This window comes from Passer domesticus, chromosome 7 (assembly GCF_036417665.1).
Source record: "Passer domesticus isolate bPasDom1 chromosome 7, bPasDom1.hap1, whole genome shotgun sequence".
NCBI lineage: Eukaryota > Metazoa > Chordata > Aves > Passeriformes > Passeridae > Passer > Passer domesticus.
In genome coordinates, this window is record NC_087480.1 from 46,806,761 (window position 1) to 46,825,182 (window position 18,422).

The window sequence follows — 18,422 nt, forward strand, 5'->3', positions numbered from 1 at the left end:
CCTTTTTATTTCTCTTAGAATATGTTATTGTGGTGTTTTCAGTATGGTGGGGAAATGAATAAAGGAAACAGTTCCCTTAGGTTAGATGAGACGCTGACTTAGAGCATATTATGGGCAGGATGAGCATAATATCTAATGGGAGAAGGGCCATTCCTGTCCAACCAGTTGCTGCTGGTCCACAGGAAAAACAGTTATATATATCTCTGGGAACCTATTGCAACCTTGGTTGTAATTGCCATGGTTGATTGCATTAGAAGAGAAAGAGAAATTGAGAAAACAGAATAGTTTAACACACAGCACAAATGTACAGTAACAAGAAAATAATTAATTGCTTATAGCATTTTAAAAGCATCTTTATTTGTTCAAGAGGTGATTCTGCTCTGAAAAATAGCACGTTAGTTCGATATGGATGAGCAGATGTTTGCCCACTTTGATATCTAAAGCAGGTGTTTGTTACACATAATTTATTTTGATTTAAGTAATAAAAGTAGCTGCCTAGGTGGAAGTGTGGCTATTCTATCACATATATGACTTCTAATAAAAGCCTAAAGTACTCAGATACTATTTCAAACAGGACCTTTACCTTTTACCTATCTAGAAAAAAAAAAAAATCCATTTAACTCCTATGAAGGGGGCAGAGCAGGGCAGTTGCAGGTGCACATAGGACTGAGTAGCATAAGAATCTACTCTTTTTGGTTGACTACTGCCCTATAGCTGAAGAATAATACAGCCTACAGATCAGATGCCAAATAAATCCTGTGTGAGCTCTTGGACTGTTTCAGGGCAATCCCACACAGGTAAATTTAAATTATATTAAAATGGTTCAGTCCACATAAAGGTAGTTGCAACACTGTGGCAGCACATGAAGCTGAAGCAAACTGCTGTGTTGGTAATTCTTAAACCATTTTATTTAAGTCATTAGAGGAGGTCTTGGATGCACCCTATACTGGTTCTTCCTCCATTGTGCCAGAATGTAGTTCCCCAAAATGTTCAGCTCCTGCTTGCTGCAGTGGCTGAGCTCTGGCATTTCAGAGGATGCTGGAGATCCCAGAGAGGCACTTGCTTAGGGGAACATTGCTGAGGGATCCCTTGGGACAGATCTTTCACTGCTGTAAAGCATCTGAGCCCCAGTGAAGCTGTCAGTCAGAACATCGTGCTGCAGCTGCAGCACTGCTGGTAATGCTGTGAAGTAAAAGGAGAGCCCGGCTGACGGTCAGATCTCACCTTGAGTCTTCAGGATGAAAGTTACATATCTGGCACTCTTTGAGGTGTTTTTTAACCATATTTAATTAGGAATCTAGTAAGCCTCTGAACATGGAGCCCTTTGTTGCCGCTTTCATAATGTCACTTCTCAGAATAGCACAACACAGCAAATGTTGTTTAGGAAGAAGATACGGTAAAAAAATGTAACAAATTACTCCTTCAGGAAGGCTTAGTGGTGAGATAGGTGCTCAAAATTTGGAGATAAAGAGAGAATAACAATAGAGAATAATAAAGAGAAAATAATTCATGTGTCCAGGGTGAATGCAGCCTTTATAGGGATGAAGAACATTTGTTTGAACATGAACACCACTAGAAGGCAAGAAAATGTCTATTTTTCCTAAAATAAGCAGGATCTGTTCCAGCAGTGCTTAAGTAATCTGTCTGTGCAGTGATCTAAAGGTGTAACCTGCATTCTGTTTTTGATCCATGTGTGTTCATGCTCTCTGGTTCACAACCCTTGGCTGAATGCATGGTGGTGGAAGAAGGACCCCACTGGAGTGCAAAGGTAACTCTGATTCTTAGATTATATCTACAGAGGACAACAAAGTTCTGCACAACAAAGTCATAACTGGGACCTTCCCTCCTTCAGACTAACCTGACATGTAAGAAATTAGGCAGATTCTTGCCAGGTCAGAGCTGTGATGCTTTACCCTGTTCCCAAAATGGATTTGCTTCAGATCCAGTGCTTCCGAGAAGAGGGCATGCATGAGGCACAGAGCTTAAATGGCTTATTCAGAAAATTATGGCAGGTTTTAGTTACACTGGGAATAAAATTGTCCAACCTCTTCCCTGACGTCTTTTCTCCTGACTTCTAGCATTACATCTTTTCCCCCCCCCCCCCCCCCCCCCTTTCTTTTTTTCCTCCTGTATCTACCAATTAATTGTAGATTGGCTGGTCTTTTTTGTATTTATGGACTGGTGACACCATATGGGAGACATATTTTAACATTGGCCTATGAAAACTGAGCAAGATGGAAGGCATGCTGTAACAAAATCATGCTTTTATTCAAGTGACAACCTCTAGGACAAGCTGAAGAGAGGCAAAGACAGCTTTACATCAGAGATTCCTTGATACAATATGTTCTGTAAAAAGATAGCTGTCTCTACGTAGTAACTTTCTGACTTTTGTGTGCACTGTGATTCTCTTTACAAGTGCTTCTGAGGACTGCAAGAAAGAACTCTTACAGCAATATCATCCTGTTCAATAACAGTCACCTCACATAATACCACCAAGGACAGTTCAGGTTTCTAGGGAGCCAGTGAACTGAATCAGTGATGTCCTGTGGACACTACATGTTAATCCCTTAAGAAAATCTTTCTGTTGCTCTCTGGGAGTCTCCCAGCCACCAAAGTCCTTCTTCTCTCCAAAGTAACATGAGATACAGTGATCTCTGCATGTTTGGCTTCTCTTTGAAATGCTACAAGAACACTCTTTCTTGCTGTGTTTTAGCGCAATGCAAAAGGGTGCACTCAATGGACTCTCAGATCTGAAGGAAAAGTAGATGGTTTTTTTTGGTTGACTTCTTTTCCTTTTACTTTCCATCCTTCCTTTGAAGTATGACTAGTTTTACAGGTGTTGTGCTTCCAGCTGACACTTACAGAATTAAAGTGAGATGTATATTTTCTGACTACTAAGAAGTGTGGGGTTAAAGTTCTTTTCTTCTACAGAAATGGTCCTGTTGTAGATTTTTTTTTTTGTCCTTCTAGTATGGTCTGTGTCCCCTCAAAACACAGCCATAAACAATTGCAGTGTAGCAGAGGTGGCAATCTAGTGCAAATGCCAATGAGAGGTTGAGTCTACAGTGCTTTACCTCGCAGATGAGCAGATGAAGAAAAGAATCAGAATTTTGGCAGACTGAGAAACAAGCCAAAAAATTGGAGGGCTAGTTCTCATCCAGCAGCTTGGTCATTCCTGGAAGTACCATAGCAGAAAACTCAGCTGTTGTAAAGTTTAGGTTAATCTCTACAGTGACTCAAGAGATGTCCAGAAAGAATTGGAAAGGACAGGATTAGACCCATGGCTTCCTTTCTGCCCAGAATATAACTTTCTAAGATGGCATCGGATGTTCGTAGACAAGTCATGACATTGACAGCACTGTGAAAAATATCTTGGACTTTTAATAACCATAATGCTTTGAAGGTAATTAAGTATATCTGCTACTCAACAATGGATACTGTGTTGACCCAAGTTTTCACAAATGGCAGTCTAAAATCTGTGGAAGGCTAAGTAGAGCATGCTGGATGCTTACAGACCTAATATGCAGACCAAGGGCCCCTGTGTTTGAGAACCTGGGCTATCCTGTACACCCAGCTTCTGAACAGCTTGCTCCTGCAGCAGCTGTGACTGTCTTAACCACCTGTGTTTTACCAATATTATGTCTAATCTTTTAATCTAAAGCTTTATACTTGGATTTTCTTCCTCTGTGGACATATTTCCTTCATTTCTCAGTCCATTCTCTCTTTTGTTCCTGACACATCTTTGCAAGGCTTTTTTCCCACTCATTGTAATTCCTCTTTCCCACCTCATAGTAACAATAGCCAGTGGTCTGGTTGGCCTTGGTGCACCATGTGCTCAAGTGAGCAGCCTTATCCCTAGACAGGGCAGCAGACCTTGGCTAGCAGCTCTCTATTGCCTACACTAAACAAAATGCAAGTGTTTTGTTGTGACTTTACTGGCAGTCTGAAGACTCCTTTTAGTTCCACTGGAGAATTCTTTGTTAGATGCTGTAGAAATATGGGTGGAGTTTCAAAGTTTGGGTAGATTCATGGTTATTTTCCTGTTTAGAATCTTTGGAGGTACATGAACAACCAGAGTGCATGGGCTCTGGATCCTAGATGCCACACCTCTATCAACTCTGACAATGAAAAGGGAAAATCATTCCTGACTAATCATAGCCAAAGAGCTTGTCTGGAAGACTATTCCAGGTCACTGTGCTGGACTCTGGATGTCCATTTTGCCCCAATGAGGTAACTTTTGAGACAGAATCTCATTGGAGAAACAAGAAGTTCTAATTTGTTGCTCAAAGTAGAAAAATAAATGATGTTGCACTTCATAAATAGGGTGTTAATGATAGCAATGAAATAATCGATTTCTCCTCATTAAGTAACAACAACACAAGCTGAAAAATTAACCAGTTTGTTTCACACAGTTGGATTAATGGAGAACAAAGCAGGTTCCTTTCACCAATGAATAATGGCCTAGAGAAACACAGTGCTAATCAAGACAACAGCGCTGGTAGTAAACAAGTCAATCCTGTATTTATTAGAGCAGTAGAACATGCATAATACATTGAGCTCTAGTTATCAGCTGAAAGTTGCACAATGCTGGCAAAATAGTCTGTTGTATCTACTAGAAGGAGATTGTTTCCTTGACAGGAAATCCATATGTCTAGGAAGAGAGACATTAATTTAGTAGAAGGTGAAAAGAGTGCCACACGTGGAGAGGGTGGCCTGCTCTTGACGGAACGGCCATTCAATAATTACTCTAAATGAATCACTAATACAGCAAAGAGCACTGTCAATCAGTCAGTGCCCTGCCTTTGTAAACTTTTTAATGCTGCTTAGGTTTGACTAGAAGTTTAGAGGAAACCATGGATAGTATTTAAGTAATGCAAAACACGAATATATTATACCAGGCAAGTCCGACTCTTTTGGTTGGTAGTTTTTTTTTTGGGTTTTTTGGGTTTTTTTTCAGTGTCTATGAAGTGAGCATATTGGAATGGGATTTAAGGATTCAATGCATTTGACTTCTCGTAGTGTACGATAGGTTTGGCCTAGAGAACAGTATGCTAAATTGGGCCTTGGAAGGCCTGCTCTGTCTTTGACCTGCTGAATGATCTTCGGCTTAAATGTGCCTTTTTCTGACACACTTACAAGATAGGGATGACGATAGTGCCTATTAGGAAGCAAAAAAGTCACATATGGAAGACATGTAGGGATTGCTAATTTCTTTCATTGTGCGCAAAGTATGTTAACCTTAAATTTACTGGTTCTAGTGGAATTAGTCATGAAGATCTCATTGGAGGGGGTTTCTCACTGAGGTGAAGTTGTTTTCTTTTCTGCTTTAGTTGACAGTTTGCCTTCATCTGACTGATTATGCTAGTACCAAGAAACAGCTTCATGCATTCCTAGTTTGATAAAGGATAGATTTAGTGCTGAGGCATTTGGAAGGTGGTCAGATAGAAAACTAAGGCTAACAGTAACTGCTATTCAGTAAGCCTCAACTTGGGCTCACAAACCCAGTTAATTTTAAAGAATCAACTGTCTTCCCTGAATACTTCCTGATTTTTTCTTTCCTTTAATTCAACTGACAGTCTTTATGGCAACGTGATTTGTTGTAACTAAGTGCTAGTTGATGGTGTTCCTTGTGCAGATGTTGGGCTTTGCAAATGTCAAATAGAAGTTAAGATAGCTCCATTTTCAAAAGCTAGAGGTATCACCATTTTTTTACAAACAAATCATGTCATGGCACACAAGAAATGTGATTCTGCATAACAGCAAAATCCAAAGGTAATGAAAATTCATAAAGAATTGATAAAAAGAAGAGGAAGTATTAGGGATATTCCTGAAGAAGCTGTATCAGTAGGGGAGTTTCTATTACAGGTAACTAGAGTAAGTCCCTCAGGAGTCTTCTGTTTTCATCTATTTATTAAACAACTAAGAGAATAAGACAAACTATAAATTAATTATACTTACCAGCAACATAAAGTCAAGGCAGTGGTGAACACAGATAATGTGATTCATAGACAACAGGGGGCCAAATTTTCTCCTTGCTTACACCTGTTCAATCTTACTGAAGTCAATGGGATTGGACAGGTGTAACTGAGGGGAGAATGTAGCCTCAGGCCTTTTCTACAAAGGGGTGGAGAGCTCGTGAAAGATGCTTAATGTTAATAAATATGAAGTCTTATCCATTAGTCTGAGATGCACAAAAGACAAGGAATGAAGTGAACAGAGAGATGAGGTGCACAGATGCCCAAAGCATGGGCACTTTGCATACAGGAGCTTTGGCGATTTCAGGGAATGCTGTGAGATCTCAGCCCAACCCAAAGCCAGGTATCTTTTGTGGTGGCTCGGAGGAATTGCACCGATGAAGGGTTTGGAGCATTTGGGTCTGTGTGCACAACCTGCATGGCAGATTGGAGCACAGCACATAGCTGTCATTCTATTTATTGGTGACTTGCATATACAGTAGTAATGACTACCTCTTGTAAATTAAGTGTTGTCTCATAAGCAGATTAAGTGCCAGTACCTTCCAGCCCTGCAGTTCCCTCACTCAAACTGTTCACCAGACTCTTGTTTGATAAAAGGTATTCACAGCCTTACGTATTCATTCACAATCTAAATCTCAGGTTACCAAGGTAACAAGCAGGTTAATCAGCTCCACCACACTTCCCTTAATTGAGGGTGAGTACTTCATTCTCCACTTCAGTCAGCTAAGTACAATAACCTTTTTAGTTGGCTCTCATAGACTGTTTTTGATCCACTTGACTCTGAGACAGTTCCCCTCTCCAACTACAGTGTACAGTACTGTACACTAACAACAAATATGACTGAATTGCTGAATTACACATTGTGCTTTCCAGCTGTCTTGTGCTACAATATTCATACATAATTCATATTGGAATTGCATTAGGTTGTGTCCTTTGCATGAGATTGGCTGTCTTGTAGCTTATAGCACCCGTCCTGTGATGGAGGTGGGGCAGAGCCATTCTGCACTAGCATGGTTTTGGGAGATTGGCCCATGACTGAAAGAGAGTGGGGGTTCACATGGCACTGGAGAGCCTTTCCTTGCTCCGTCTGCCTGAGGTATGTTCCCTGTCTCAGTTCTCTGTCAGTGAAAACAATTCTCCATCAGTACAAGAGATTATTTCCTGTAGATATACTGCTGATTTGGATTCAGACTATGTGTGAAGTGCTCCAGGGCCATCTGTGCTACCGCCTCATTTTTTCTGGGACCCCTTAGCTCTAAAATTTTAAAAGAAAGAAAACACCATACTGTATCAAGCTTTTTGTGAATGTTTAGAGCTTAGCCTTAGTCTCCATCACCACCAGAATCTCAAAGCTCACAGTGTTTCCTAAAAGGATTTTGAGAGGTCTTCCATACTTTTTGTAAACTGATAAGCAGGGAAGCATATAACTGTCACTGAGATGAAATCACTTGTGCAGTATAGCATGTATTTATCATATACAGAAATAGTACCCAGCAAGAAAGTACACTGCTGTTAACAACTTAGGGGGATTCAAGCAGGAAAAATGAATTAGGGCTTCAGTATTAATAAAACTGATACAACTCGTGGCAGGGAGTCTGGACTTTTACTTACATACATGTGGATGAATCTTCAGGTTTATGTCTGTTTTGTGAGATGGGAGCCAACACAATGCCTTCTAATGCCAGTCTGGAGAGTGAAGCAAGTAACAAAACTTCACCCTGGTTTGTGAGTGCAAGGTTTTCATGCCCTCTTCAGACCCCCACCCTAACCACCAACGTAACCCTAAATCCACCTAAAGCCATTCAAGTAGCCCTAAATTTGAAACGGGAGGGTGGGAAAGTAAAGAAGTATTAACAATTTTAAACCAGGACATTCTTTTAGTATTTGTTGCTGAGAACATGAAATGTTGATTTGTGATGAGAATAGCTGGCTTCAAATTTTCATCAGTATGGGACTTCTAAATGCCTGCTACTAGCAGCATGTTTTTATTTATTGTGGTGTGTGCCTTTCTTTAAGTTTGGGAATCATCAAAATAGGGTAGACTCAGCCTTTGTAATACAACCCTCTAGGAACAATTTTATTCAGTCAAAGTAATACTGAGACCTTGGAGAGGAGAATTGATCTAAAAAGCATATTTTTTTTAAGAGAAACCCTTGCACCAACCTTCTATTGTATATTATCATTAACAATTTCTGCTAACCCAGGAAGACACACAGCTTTCTAAAGTAAAGCTAAAGCTCACTCAGCTATGTTAGAAGCAGATTTTTGAATCCCTTAGTTCCTCAAGTCTTTAATACTGCCTGTAAATCTTGACAAATTACATTTTTGGGCTTCAAACAATGTTTTTTTATGAACTTTTCCAACTGTCCCCCTGAGAAATATCTAAATGACCCAAGAACTACTTACATTTTTTGCACAGTGTAAACCAAAATTTCACAACTGCTATAATTTGAAATATTGTATCCCTCTGTCTTGGGAAAAAAGGAAACAACACACAACCCCAAGCTCTCACACAATCATGTTTGTTTTTTCTTCTTGACTGCATATGACATAAAACCAGCTCCCATGTCTGGGGTCCCAAGTAACCAAGACAGAAATCTGTTCTTTTTTAAATGAAAAATACTCAAAGTTTAAAAAAGTAAAGGCTAATCTGCAAATGAGAAAATGTATATGTTACTTCCCAATGAGAAAGAACATATTAAATGTAACTTCTGCTGGAGAGAGAAGGGAGAGAGCAGGGATCCCCACAGTCAGAGAGCTTCACTGCATCTATGCCCATGGCTAAGAAGAAAAAATACATTTGCAGTACCAAATGCCCTCTCAGCATTATGTGCTTATCACTTTTACAAAAATGTTATTTCTTTCTCTTCAGTTAATTTGCTTGAGATGCTAAACAAAGATGCACACTGGTATTCAAAAAAGCTGTAGTGGTATTTCAAAGAGAAACAAAAAGTAATACTGAGAGTAAGACCAGTACCATGAGGATAGTTACATTTGGTGAATTATTAGCAGAGAAAGTGAGCCAACGAGATGTTCCTTCTGTTTTTTCCTCTGGTATTTCCATGATGTCTTAGAAATTCTTACTTGATTTTAGTCACTTAAGTACCTTATTTAATTCATACACACCCAAGAGAATGCATGTCTCTTCATTTAGAATAAAATAGTTTTGCTGCTCATTTTTGTAGCAGTTTTGAGTGTTAACCTTTAAATTTTTTGGGGAAAAAATGCTTGTGGTAATAAGGTGCTCCCAATTATTTTACAATTAAAAAAGAAATCAGAAGAGAAAGTTCTTAAGAAATGCATATAGTGATTTCAGTCCAGACACTATTCAGAAATTAAGCCAAAAAATGTGCTCATTACAAAGCAGTTGAAAGCATTTATTCCTTGCTGATTTGGAGGGTTCAAAATTTCTTTTCTTTATATCCACTTGAATACATAGAAAAGAGGGCTGTGTACTTCTGCAGAATCTTCCTCTCTTTAGAGTGTTCTAATTGAAAAAAAAACCACACAAAAAGACAAGACAAACAAGTTTGAAATTTTAATTAAAAAAAAAAAAAAGATATAAAATATTAGCCTGGTGATATGAACCAAAAATACAATCATGAATATCGATGGGATGTGAGATTATTCCCACTTGTAAAAAAACACCTCCATAGCTCATTTGTGACTAAGGCAGTTTTGAATTATGGGATTTGCAGTTCACTCGTGGGATAAATTACATACTCCTCAGATAACCATTATGTATCTGGCAATGTCTGTATCATTCACAGCTCTGGGTAACAGCAAGAGACTGTGCTTTCCTATTGCTTTAGTGAGTGTACTCTTCAAACATTTATTGTACGATGGTTATTGCAGGGGATAAATAATGCATACGAGGGAAGAAAATTTACATTATAAGTTGATTAAACTGCTTAACAGTTTTTAGCCACTCTCTAAATAAGGATTTTTAACCAGATTTAATCTATGCAGTGTTTCATGTCTAAAGAACTAGCATTTAATCTCTGTTTAACTGAAATTTAGTTAGCAATGTTGACACCTCTGCATTTTAACACTGGGATTTCTTTGTGAGACACAATCCCTTTCACTCAACTTAATATCCCATCTTGGTCTCTAAGGGAAAATAATTGAGTTTAGGCTAGTTCTAAATAGCGATAAGGACAGGGAACACAGATGGGTATTTCATTGATTAACACTAACACTGGCCTAAGGCCTTGGTGTCAGGCATTAGATTAGGACATTACTAAGAGAATGACAGAGTTTTGGCACTTTATTCCTCCTCAATAACATTCTTTCACATATTAAGTTTATCCCACCCTAGGTAGCTACTTTATCATGCAGAAGGCCTTAATCCACTGATGTGACTCTATCTGCTTTCACTTTGATGCTGCCTCTGTTTACAAGAGTAATGCAGCCTGTGTAAGACAAAGTACTCGTGACAAGAACAACTGAATAAGGCTTTTAGATGCACAGAGCTCTGACCTAAAAAAAAAGGAAAAAAAACTTCAATAAACTTCAAAATACTCCAAAGCAAAAGAGAAGGGAAAAAATCAACAAAAAACAGAGGCTTTTTGAAATGAAGTTATGTTGTTTGCATCATGAAGAAGCAGACATGAGTTTTCCATCAAGAAGATTCAACTTTACTGATCTTCTTGTACTGCACTTTATCTTTTCTTCACCTTTGACCTTCCTTTCAGTGTCTCCTCAAGGCATCATGAACGTAAGCCTTGTGGTGTTCTTTTAGAAGTAGGATTGCTGCTATCCCCTCTGGTGAATTTAAGCAGCTGTTGGAGTCAGTGACAAGGTTGGCTACAGATTTGGTATACTGGCTGGGAAAGAGATTATGGGTCAGTCCCCAGTGCTGGGAGACAAAAGATTCAAGTAGTTCAGGATTTTTTGGATATCCGAAAAAGATTTCATGAAATTTGTAAAGATCTAACAGTGTATTGCAGGTTTCATGTGGTCTAAACAGCTTATAGCAAGTAAAACTCTAGGTAGCCAGTAAGTGGTGTTTTCACAGCAATGCTGTTTTGCAGAGGTGTATGAGGACTTGTGTAATGTAATTCCACAAAATTGCATTGCTGAAGACAGAAACTAGTGATTCTTAGCACTTGCAGGAACTGTGACTATTAGGTGGACTGCCAATTTTATGAAACTCAAACTAGATTGTTGGTGTATTTATTACAGGAAAATGAGTTGCTGGTAAGACTTTTCCTCTCTAGTTAATAGAAAATTTAATAGACTGGCTACTAAGAGTGGCAGTTTGAATTTTTTAAAAGCTCATTTAAATAGATGCTAGCAAATTTTTCTCCTTTTTTTCTAAAACATGGGAAAATTTTTGAAACTCCTCAAAGACAACAGAGTTATGGGCAGCGAGACAAAGGTTTTGACCTTATTTGTTTGAATCTAATGAAGATTTCCTCCCACAAACACAGACTTATTTAATTTTGTTTGGAGTGTCACTGTACCTGGATTCTGACTGAAGGTAGGAAAGGAAATTGCCTTCTTTCAGTTTCAGAAAGCTTACAAGAATTGTTATTTTATAAGCATTGTAATCCTGCTGTGAATGTTGGCAACAAGGAAATGTTATATTTTTATATTTGCATATAAAATAGTCCTATTAAGATTGTTTAAAACTATCCACATGACACAGGAGCTATCTTAAATTGTTCTTGTTTACACTGATTGAAAATCTGGCCTTCAGTGTTCAGACAGAAGCATGTGTTTTCTTTGCTTTTAATTTATACCAGTGCAGAATAGAAATAACTCCATGTAAGTCAGTCAAGCTGAATAAGAACCAGAGGGAAAAAAATCCTGTCTGATGGGTGGCAGTTTTTTGCATGCCTTGAGATATCACACTGAGGTAGTTCCCTTTTGGAAGAAAGAATGCAAACTTACTATGTGACTTTTCCAGACTTTTAATTTTATGGTTGCTCCCACCTATTTTATAGTTTGTACACTGTATTGACAGTTTGTTGTTCAATTTTCTCTACAAATTGCATGAATTTATCAGCCAAAATTATTTCTGGAATTATCTCTTTAGAAAATTATGATTATTTTTATAACAATAACAACTCTTAAATGACTTGTGTTACAGAGAATGCTAAAGTGGCTTCCTATTCTACTTTTTAGATCATTACATATTTTTTGCACAGCACCTTCAAAATGTAAAATAAATGATTGTTCTCCTACTTTTTCAGTTACAGATTCATGGCAGTTGTGTCTGTGGTAACTGTTTTCAGTGCAGTTCCTTTTCCCTAAATTTCTTTGAAAATGAGATGTTATTGGCAGTGCTGATGAAAAAGAAGGCTCATAGGACTAAGCTGGAGCCTGACGAAGTGTGACTAGATGCTGGAAAATTTCTTCACCTTTGCTTTATCCTGGCAGCCTTGTCCAGTTTTTAAAAAGTCCTTTCTTGGCAACCTCTCTAAGCAAAAGAAGATATAATGGCAAATTATAGTTTGATTTTTCAGGTATGGACAGGGATTGCCACATAATGCAGGATTTCAGCTCAGGTTTCCCAAGAAGAAAGGTGAGCACAAACATCCTGTGACCTGTACTCTCCACAAAGAATTTGCTTTGGCTTTCACAGCACTTGAAAACATAAAAGATTCTAACAGTTCAAAGGGTGGTATTTAAAAAAAGTAATAAGCTATATTTGGTAGTTCTGAACACTGAAGTGACGTGAATGTAAACGTTTCTGCCCACCTGATTTCAAAAATGCTCTTTTTCAAGCCCTTCTTTTGCATCCTTTTTCTCAGTATGGTAGATAGAAACTTCAGATTGTTTGGAGGAGAGCTGGGTGCAGTTATGAGGCTTTTGAGTTCTTTACGTGCAGCAATGAATAGGCTGGTTTCAGATTTAAGAACATAGTGTTACATCAGAACAGGAACATGACTTTCTCTATAGTATTTACCCTTTAGTGCAGGACATCCTGACAGCTAGGGTTTTAAATCTTCATGGGGTTTTTTTTGTTTGTTTGTTTATTTGTTTGGGGTTTTTTGTTGGTTTGAAAAGGGATTATGCCAGTGCAGAAAAATGTAGAACATTTCCTTGAGACTTCCTGTCAGTGTATGAGTTTAATGCACATCTGAGACATTGGCAGCACTATAATAAGCCACAGTGGTAGTTACCATCTGTCATGTTGCCAAACTATCTCAAGGCACATTTGTCTTTCTCAGGGAGGGGAGAATATGTCAATGCACTTGGAAATGGAAAGAAAAGCTGTGCTTTTAGCCCACTCCTACCACATAACCACATCTGGTACTCTGGGCACAGACAGAGGAGATTAGCTCCATCTACCCAGTGCGATGCCCAGAAAGGCAAGGCAGAGTCTGCTCACTCTCTACAGCTTAGTCCACTTCCAAGGCAGCTTCAACTGTAATATCATGCCACCAAAATATCACTGTTATTTGTTGTTCATTGGGTCATTGGTAGCTTTTCTACAAAGTCAAAAGCGGCAGGAGACAAAGGTGAGTTAATGGAGCCTCAGTGGGCCTGGGAATTGTAGGGGTTCTGCAAACCTCTGCAGGTCTTCACCCTGCTCCTAGGTGTAGCTGCTGTGCCACTATGGAGGCTCCTGGGCAGGGGCAGAGTAGGTGGGGAGCCTTGCAAACATGTGCTGCTCTTTCTGCCTTCAAAAGAACTGGGGTGTCTGTGTCTGGAGGCCAGGGACCAGCATGACAAGGTCTGTAGGAAAATGGACTAGGGAAAAAAATGTATCTGAGAAAAAAAAACCTTGAAAACCCCACTCTTAGATAATATATGTTTGAGGGAAAGCTGGTGAAAGTAAATATTAATGCTCATACACCACAATAATTTTTTTAGATTTTTTTTTTTTAACTTTTAGAGTATTCCACAGTTTCTGGAAATAAGGAAGAAAAGTGTCTGATGGTGAGTGTCAGATAGGGTCTGTGTTTTCAGGAGCAATTCCTATGTCACTATTGAGATGCAATTCCCAGTGTCACTGGTATCAAATGCACTCTCCAGCATCTGATTCTACTGTCAAAAGTGGGATGATTCCTGAGGGGCAAAATTGCAGCTTCAGTGTTTATTGTGTTCAGATTGACCAAAAATCCAACATGCCACACTTTGATAAAATTGAACTATATTAGAATGATTTTCATCTTAAATGCAGACTTTTATCTAATTCCAGCCACCTCCTAAGATGACTGTGTATGTGAACATAATCTAGACAATAATGCAATGGCAGTTTAAATGAAACTGAAATTCTTTAGGCTCCAACTCAGAATTAAAACTCTTAGAAATCTTGTCTAATGTGTTGTTTATGCTGCCTGCCCCCATTCTTTGAAAAATGCAGGCTAGCCAAAAGTTTTTGATCCTTCTGCTATTAACAGATGGTATATGTAGCTAAGGATAAGCTGAGACTATCACTTAGGCCGCAAGCAAAGGGGTGAGGGATGCTCCCCTGTGGGTACCCTTAAAAGGCCATAAGCTTGAGTAGCAAAAATGAAAAGGTCTAGTGCTGGTGTTAATTACGCAGAAACCACACAGAAAGTGCTCGCTGTCACAGAGTTGAGAGGTTGTGCATCCCTTCCAAAGATAAAAGGCATGGTATGAAAACATTTTGCAGAGGACAATGAAGTGAAGATTAGCATAATCTTTTGCAGTATCCTCAGTAAGCTATCCATGAGTGAGCTGCTTTTTTCTCATTCCTTTTGCTCTAATGTCTGGATTTAAGGAATGGCAATGTAAGAATAGGCTTTGTCCTTGAAGCCTGACAGTTGTGTTTTCCCGCCTTCATGTGATCATCTTGTTGCTAGTGTACTGCTCTTCTGGTAATCAGACAATGGAAGGAAAATGAAGTGTCAGTTCATTGACAGAACCTTATCCTGCCTATGTTTTTGTCTTCATCCAGACTCATCAGTGCTCTCATACTCTTTCATATTTTCTCACTTGCTCTGAATCAAAAATGTAAAATCTCTTTTATAAATTTTGGGATAAAAGTAAAGGCAAATAATGCTGGAAAAAATCCTGGAAATAGCTCCATGAAGCCTAAAAGGACCATAATAGTATAATAGTCCTCTCTGCTTGGGAGGAGAGTGTCTGTGGTGGATGGCTGTTTAGCATGTTAAATTGAGCATGCTTTTCGTACCTACCTCAGCGAAAATGGCTCTTTAGATGCACGTCCTCTGGAGCACAATGTTTAGTTTTAGCATGGAGACTGAGCCATAGACATGTTTTGGTTTAACGTGACTGTCTCTAGGGCTGACACAGTGGCTAATACTCAAGTTTGTTAGTCACTTTGATCCTGAGTGCCCTGTTTTAAGTCTTGCTACTACTGGTTAAGCTAGCACTTTGTTACCGCAGGGATAACTGGAGGATTCGGAGTGTTGGGAGGCACTATCCCCAAGATCAAAATATAAAAATAGGTCTGAGGTCAGGGAACTGTACAGACCCCCAGAAGCTTTTCAGTTTTACAGCTGGAGATAGTCTCTTAAGTATATATAAATCGTCATTAGGATTCTGACAAAGAAGTGCACGATGGGATTGCTGCAGGGCAGACTCTTTGAATCTTATTCCTGATAAAAACCACTTCTGGCTGGCTGACAGGAGACAAGGCAAGTTCAAGGAAGGCATTAAAAACATCTTAAATCTATTGATGGCAGCAGAAGTGTTGGGATGAATAATTTGGGATTAGGATGAAAATTTCTGAGTGCAGTCAGGGCAGAGAATTTGGCTCCAGCTGGCAATTCTGGGGAGAAATATGTTTCTGAATATGGTCAGATTCAAATAATAATGCACAGGAACACTGTGAAACTTTCTCAGAGGGAATAGTTGATTTTTTCCCCCTTCCTTCCCCCCCATTCTCCCCCAGGAAAACCTCTGATTGAAATATCTCTCTAACAGAAGGCAGACAACCTATCAAAGAGCTTCCTAGCAGAGGCAGCAGTGAGGAAGCACGGGTGGATTTTGGGGCACTGATGGGCACCAGGAACCCCCCATGGCCACTTCTCTTTAGCAGAGGAGAGGGGCAGTGTCTTTCCACTGCCTCACATGCCCTGGGCAGCCTGGGATGATAGAGAACGAGGCACCTTTGCCTACCTGGGGCCAAAATTTCCTTGCTGAACAAGTAAAGCATCACTGTTAATCTTTGCAAATCAACAAGCAACGCAGCTCCTTACCTACAAGGGCTGAAGGGAGGCTGAGGCAGACATTGTGTTTTTGGGCTTTTCCAGGCTGTGGCTCCAACCTAAAGACTTTGGGTGGAGTGTGGTTTTGCCACCATATTAGTGGCTGCTCTGTTGGCAGTGACATTCGGTTTCCCAAATTCTTCATCTTCCATGATTGCGTGAATGTTAAGAGTTTTTGCAGTAGGAGACCAGTTTTATCTAACTCTTGAACATGCAATTTCAAGGTACCTATAGAACTGCTGCTCTCAGTCAAGCAAGCATCTGTTGCTCATTTTTATTTTGCATTGATGTAAGAGTACTGAATTGGTTAGAGTAGCATGCTTGTCCGAGGTCTTCAAGTGTAAAGCTCTGTTGCCTTTGGCCCTCCTGGAAAGACATGTGTGAAACTGAAGGGAGCATCCATGCCTGCCACGGGTGCATGCAGTGTCACAGTGGACTGTGGGCAGTGTGACTGCTACAGCACAGGCTGTGGTAGCTCCTTCTGCAGGTACAAGGAAATTCTAGTGGGAAGACTTTCCCTAATAATATAATAGAAATTGTGTTAATTTTCGTCCTAACTGATAGTCAGGGGAGCAATGACTGAAAGAGAGGTGCTTTGTTTGAAAGACTAGAGAAACTGGCAGCTGAGCATACCTGCAATGGAGCATCAGCTTGTACCTCTCTAGCACTGTCCAGAGCCATATGATTTGAAATTCCTGTAGGTTATTGCTCCTTGAGACCTTAGAGGTAATGGTTTTTGTCCTATGATACATGGACAATGCATCAATATGATTGAAATCTAGTCTGGCATTTTGTTGAGTGCAAATGAGAATGTCTCTGTTAAAAGAAGAGTTCAGTGAGAGGGTGACAAAAGGACCTAGTGATCAGAGTTATCCTAAGTTCTGCGCTAGCAGTGACAGTAGTTACCAGCATTTTGTTAAAGAAAAAAATAAATTGCAGCTTTTCTATCTAACCTAGAAATCTGCCCCAACCTAATGCAAGCAGACAGGTTCAGTGCTACCTAAAATTATTTTGCCTCGTCAGTGAACTGTGGTGTTTGCCTGTTCATAAATACTGTGGACACCTTATTGTCTGCTCCACTGCCATCTGACACACAAAATTGAATCAAATACTCACAATATCCAACTTGTTGTCAGATATCAGATACTAAAATAAGCCTGCTTCCCTTTGTGTTTTAGCTATCATGTTTTGTGATGTCGGACTCTGGGATCATGATATGTTTGATGGGTCCCCCTGAGAAAGGACCCAAGTGATCTGTGATTCGTGCTGGTTTGAGTGAGACAGCATTTGGTGGGCAGCAGATAACTGAAAGTTTGCAAGGCATTGTACCTAGCTGCCAGCACAGCTCTGGATTTGCATAACTGTTCAAAACATCAATAAGAATTGTTACATTTAATTACATCTTATTTACAGGGGACTTGCTCCAATATTTGATTTATTGTCAAGCAATGGAACAGGCTGTCCAGGAAAACAGTTGAGTCACTATCACTGGAGGTATTTAAAAAATATGTAGGTGAGGCACTTAATGGTTTAGTGGTGAACTTAGCAGTGTTGGGTTAATGGTTGAACCAGAGAGCTTGAAGGTCTTTTCAAACCTAAACAATTCTATGATTCTATATTGGAAAGAGTGTTAACTGAGGTACAAAAACCCTGAACCTATAGTAAAACAGGAACCAGCACATGAGAAAGCTCATTATAAATTTGTTATTTTCTTCTTTCGGAAGTACTTCACAATAAGATATCCTTAAAGAACTAGCAGTGACAACCATTTAAGCTTCCCACAAGTGCATGGCAACAGGAGTCACAAATTATGAAGAGAACATAGGCATGACAGCACATATCTCACAGCTTTCTTGATCATTACAGAAGAAGCCAGGTGAGATTTTATTTCTGTTGAAGTTCCTTGGAAGTGTGAGGACTTCTGTGCAGAGCTGGCACAAGGACCTGTTGTACATTTACAGCAGCAAAATTTAAAGCATACACATAGACCAGGAAGCTAAATTACACAACAGGCTTCCTATAATGACTGTCATCCTTAAAAATGCAGTCCACAGTGTTTTCCAATGCATGGTATTTTTACTAGCACCTTTTCTTGGGAACATTATTCTTCATAAGGCACTGTAGCCAAACACAGAACCCGTCGTTCCCATGGTCTGCATTCATATAGGGTATATCCTACTTTATTCACTACTGTTAATATTTGCATCAGTATTTGGATTTGTTCACACTAATGTTTGTGAAAGCACTGCTTTATTCACATAAAACCTCTTTGTGTGAAAAAATAAATAAAAGGACT

At 39.3% G+C, this 18,422-nt stretch overlaps 1 long non-coding RNA gene across 1 annotated transcript in view; it reads left to right on the forward strand.

Moving 5' to 3' along the window:
• The window catches only part of LOC135305099 (uncharacterized), a 50,396-nt gene extending 32,184 nt beyond the window's left edge, over positions 1 to 18,212 (forward strand). Inside the window, exons 5-6 of the long non-coding RNA XR_010366392.1 lie at positions 13,822 to 13,865; positions 17,540 to 18,212. This is a non-coding gene — a long non-coding RNA (uncharacterized LOC135305099). The remainder of the gene's footprint in view (positions 1 to 13,821; positions 13,866 to 17,539) is intronic.
• The last annotated feature ends 210 nt before the right edge of the window (positions 18,213 to 18,422 follow it).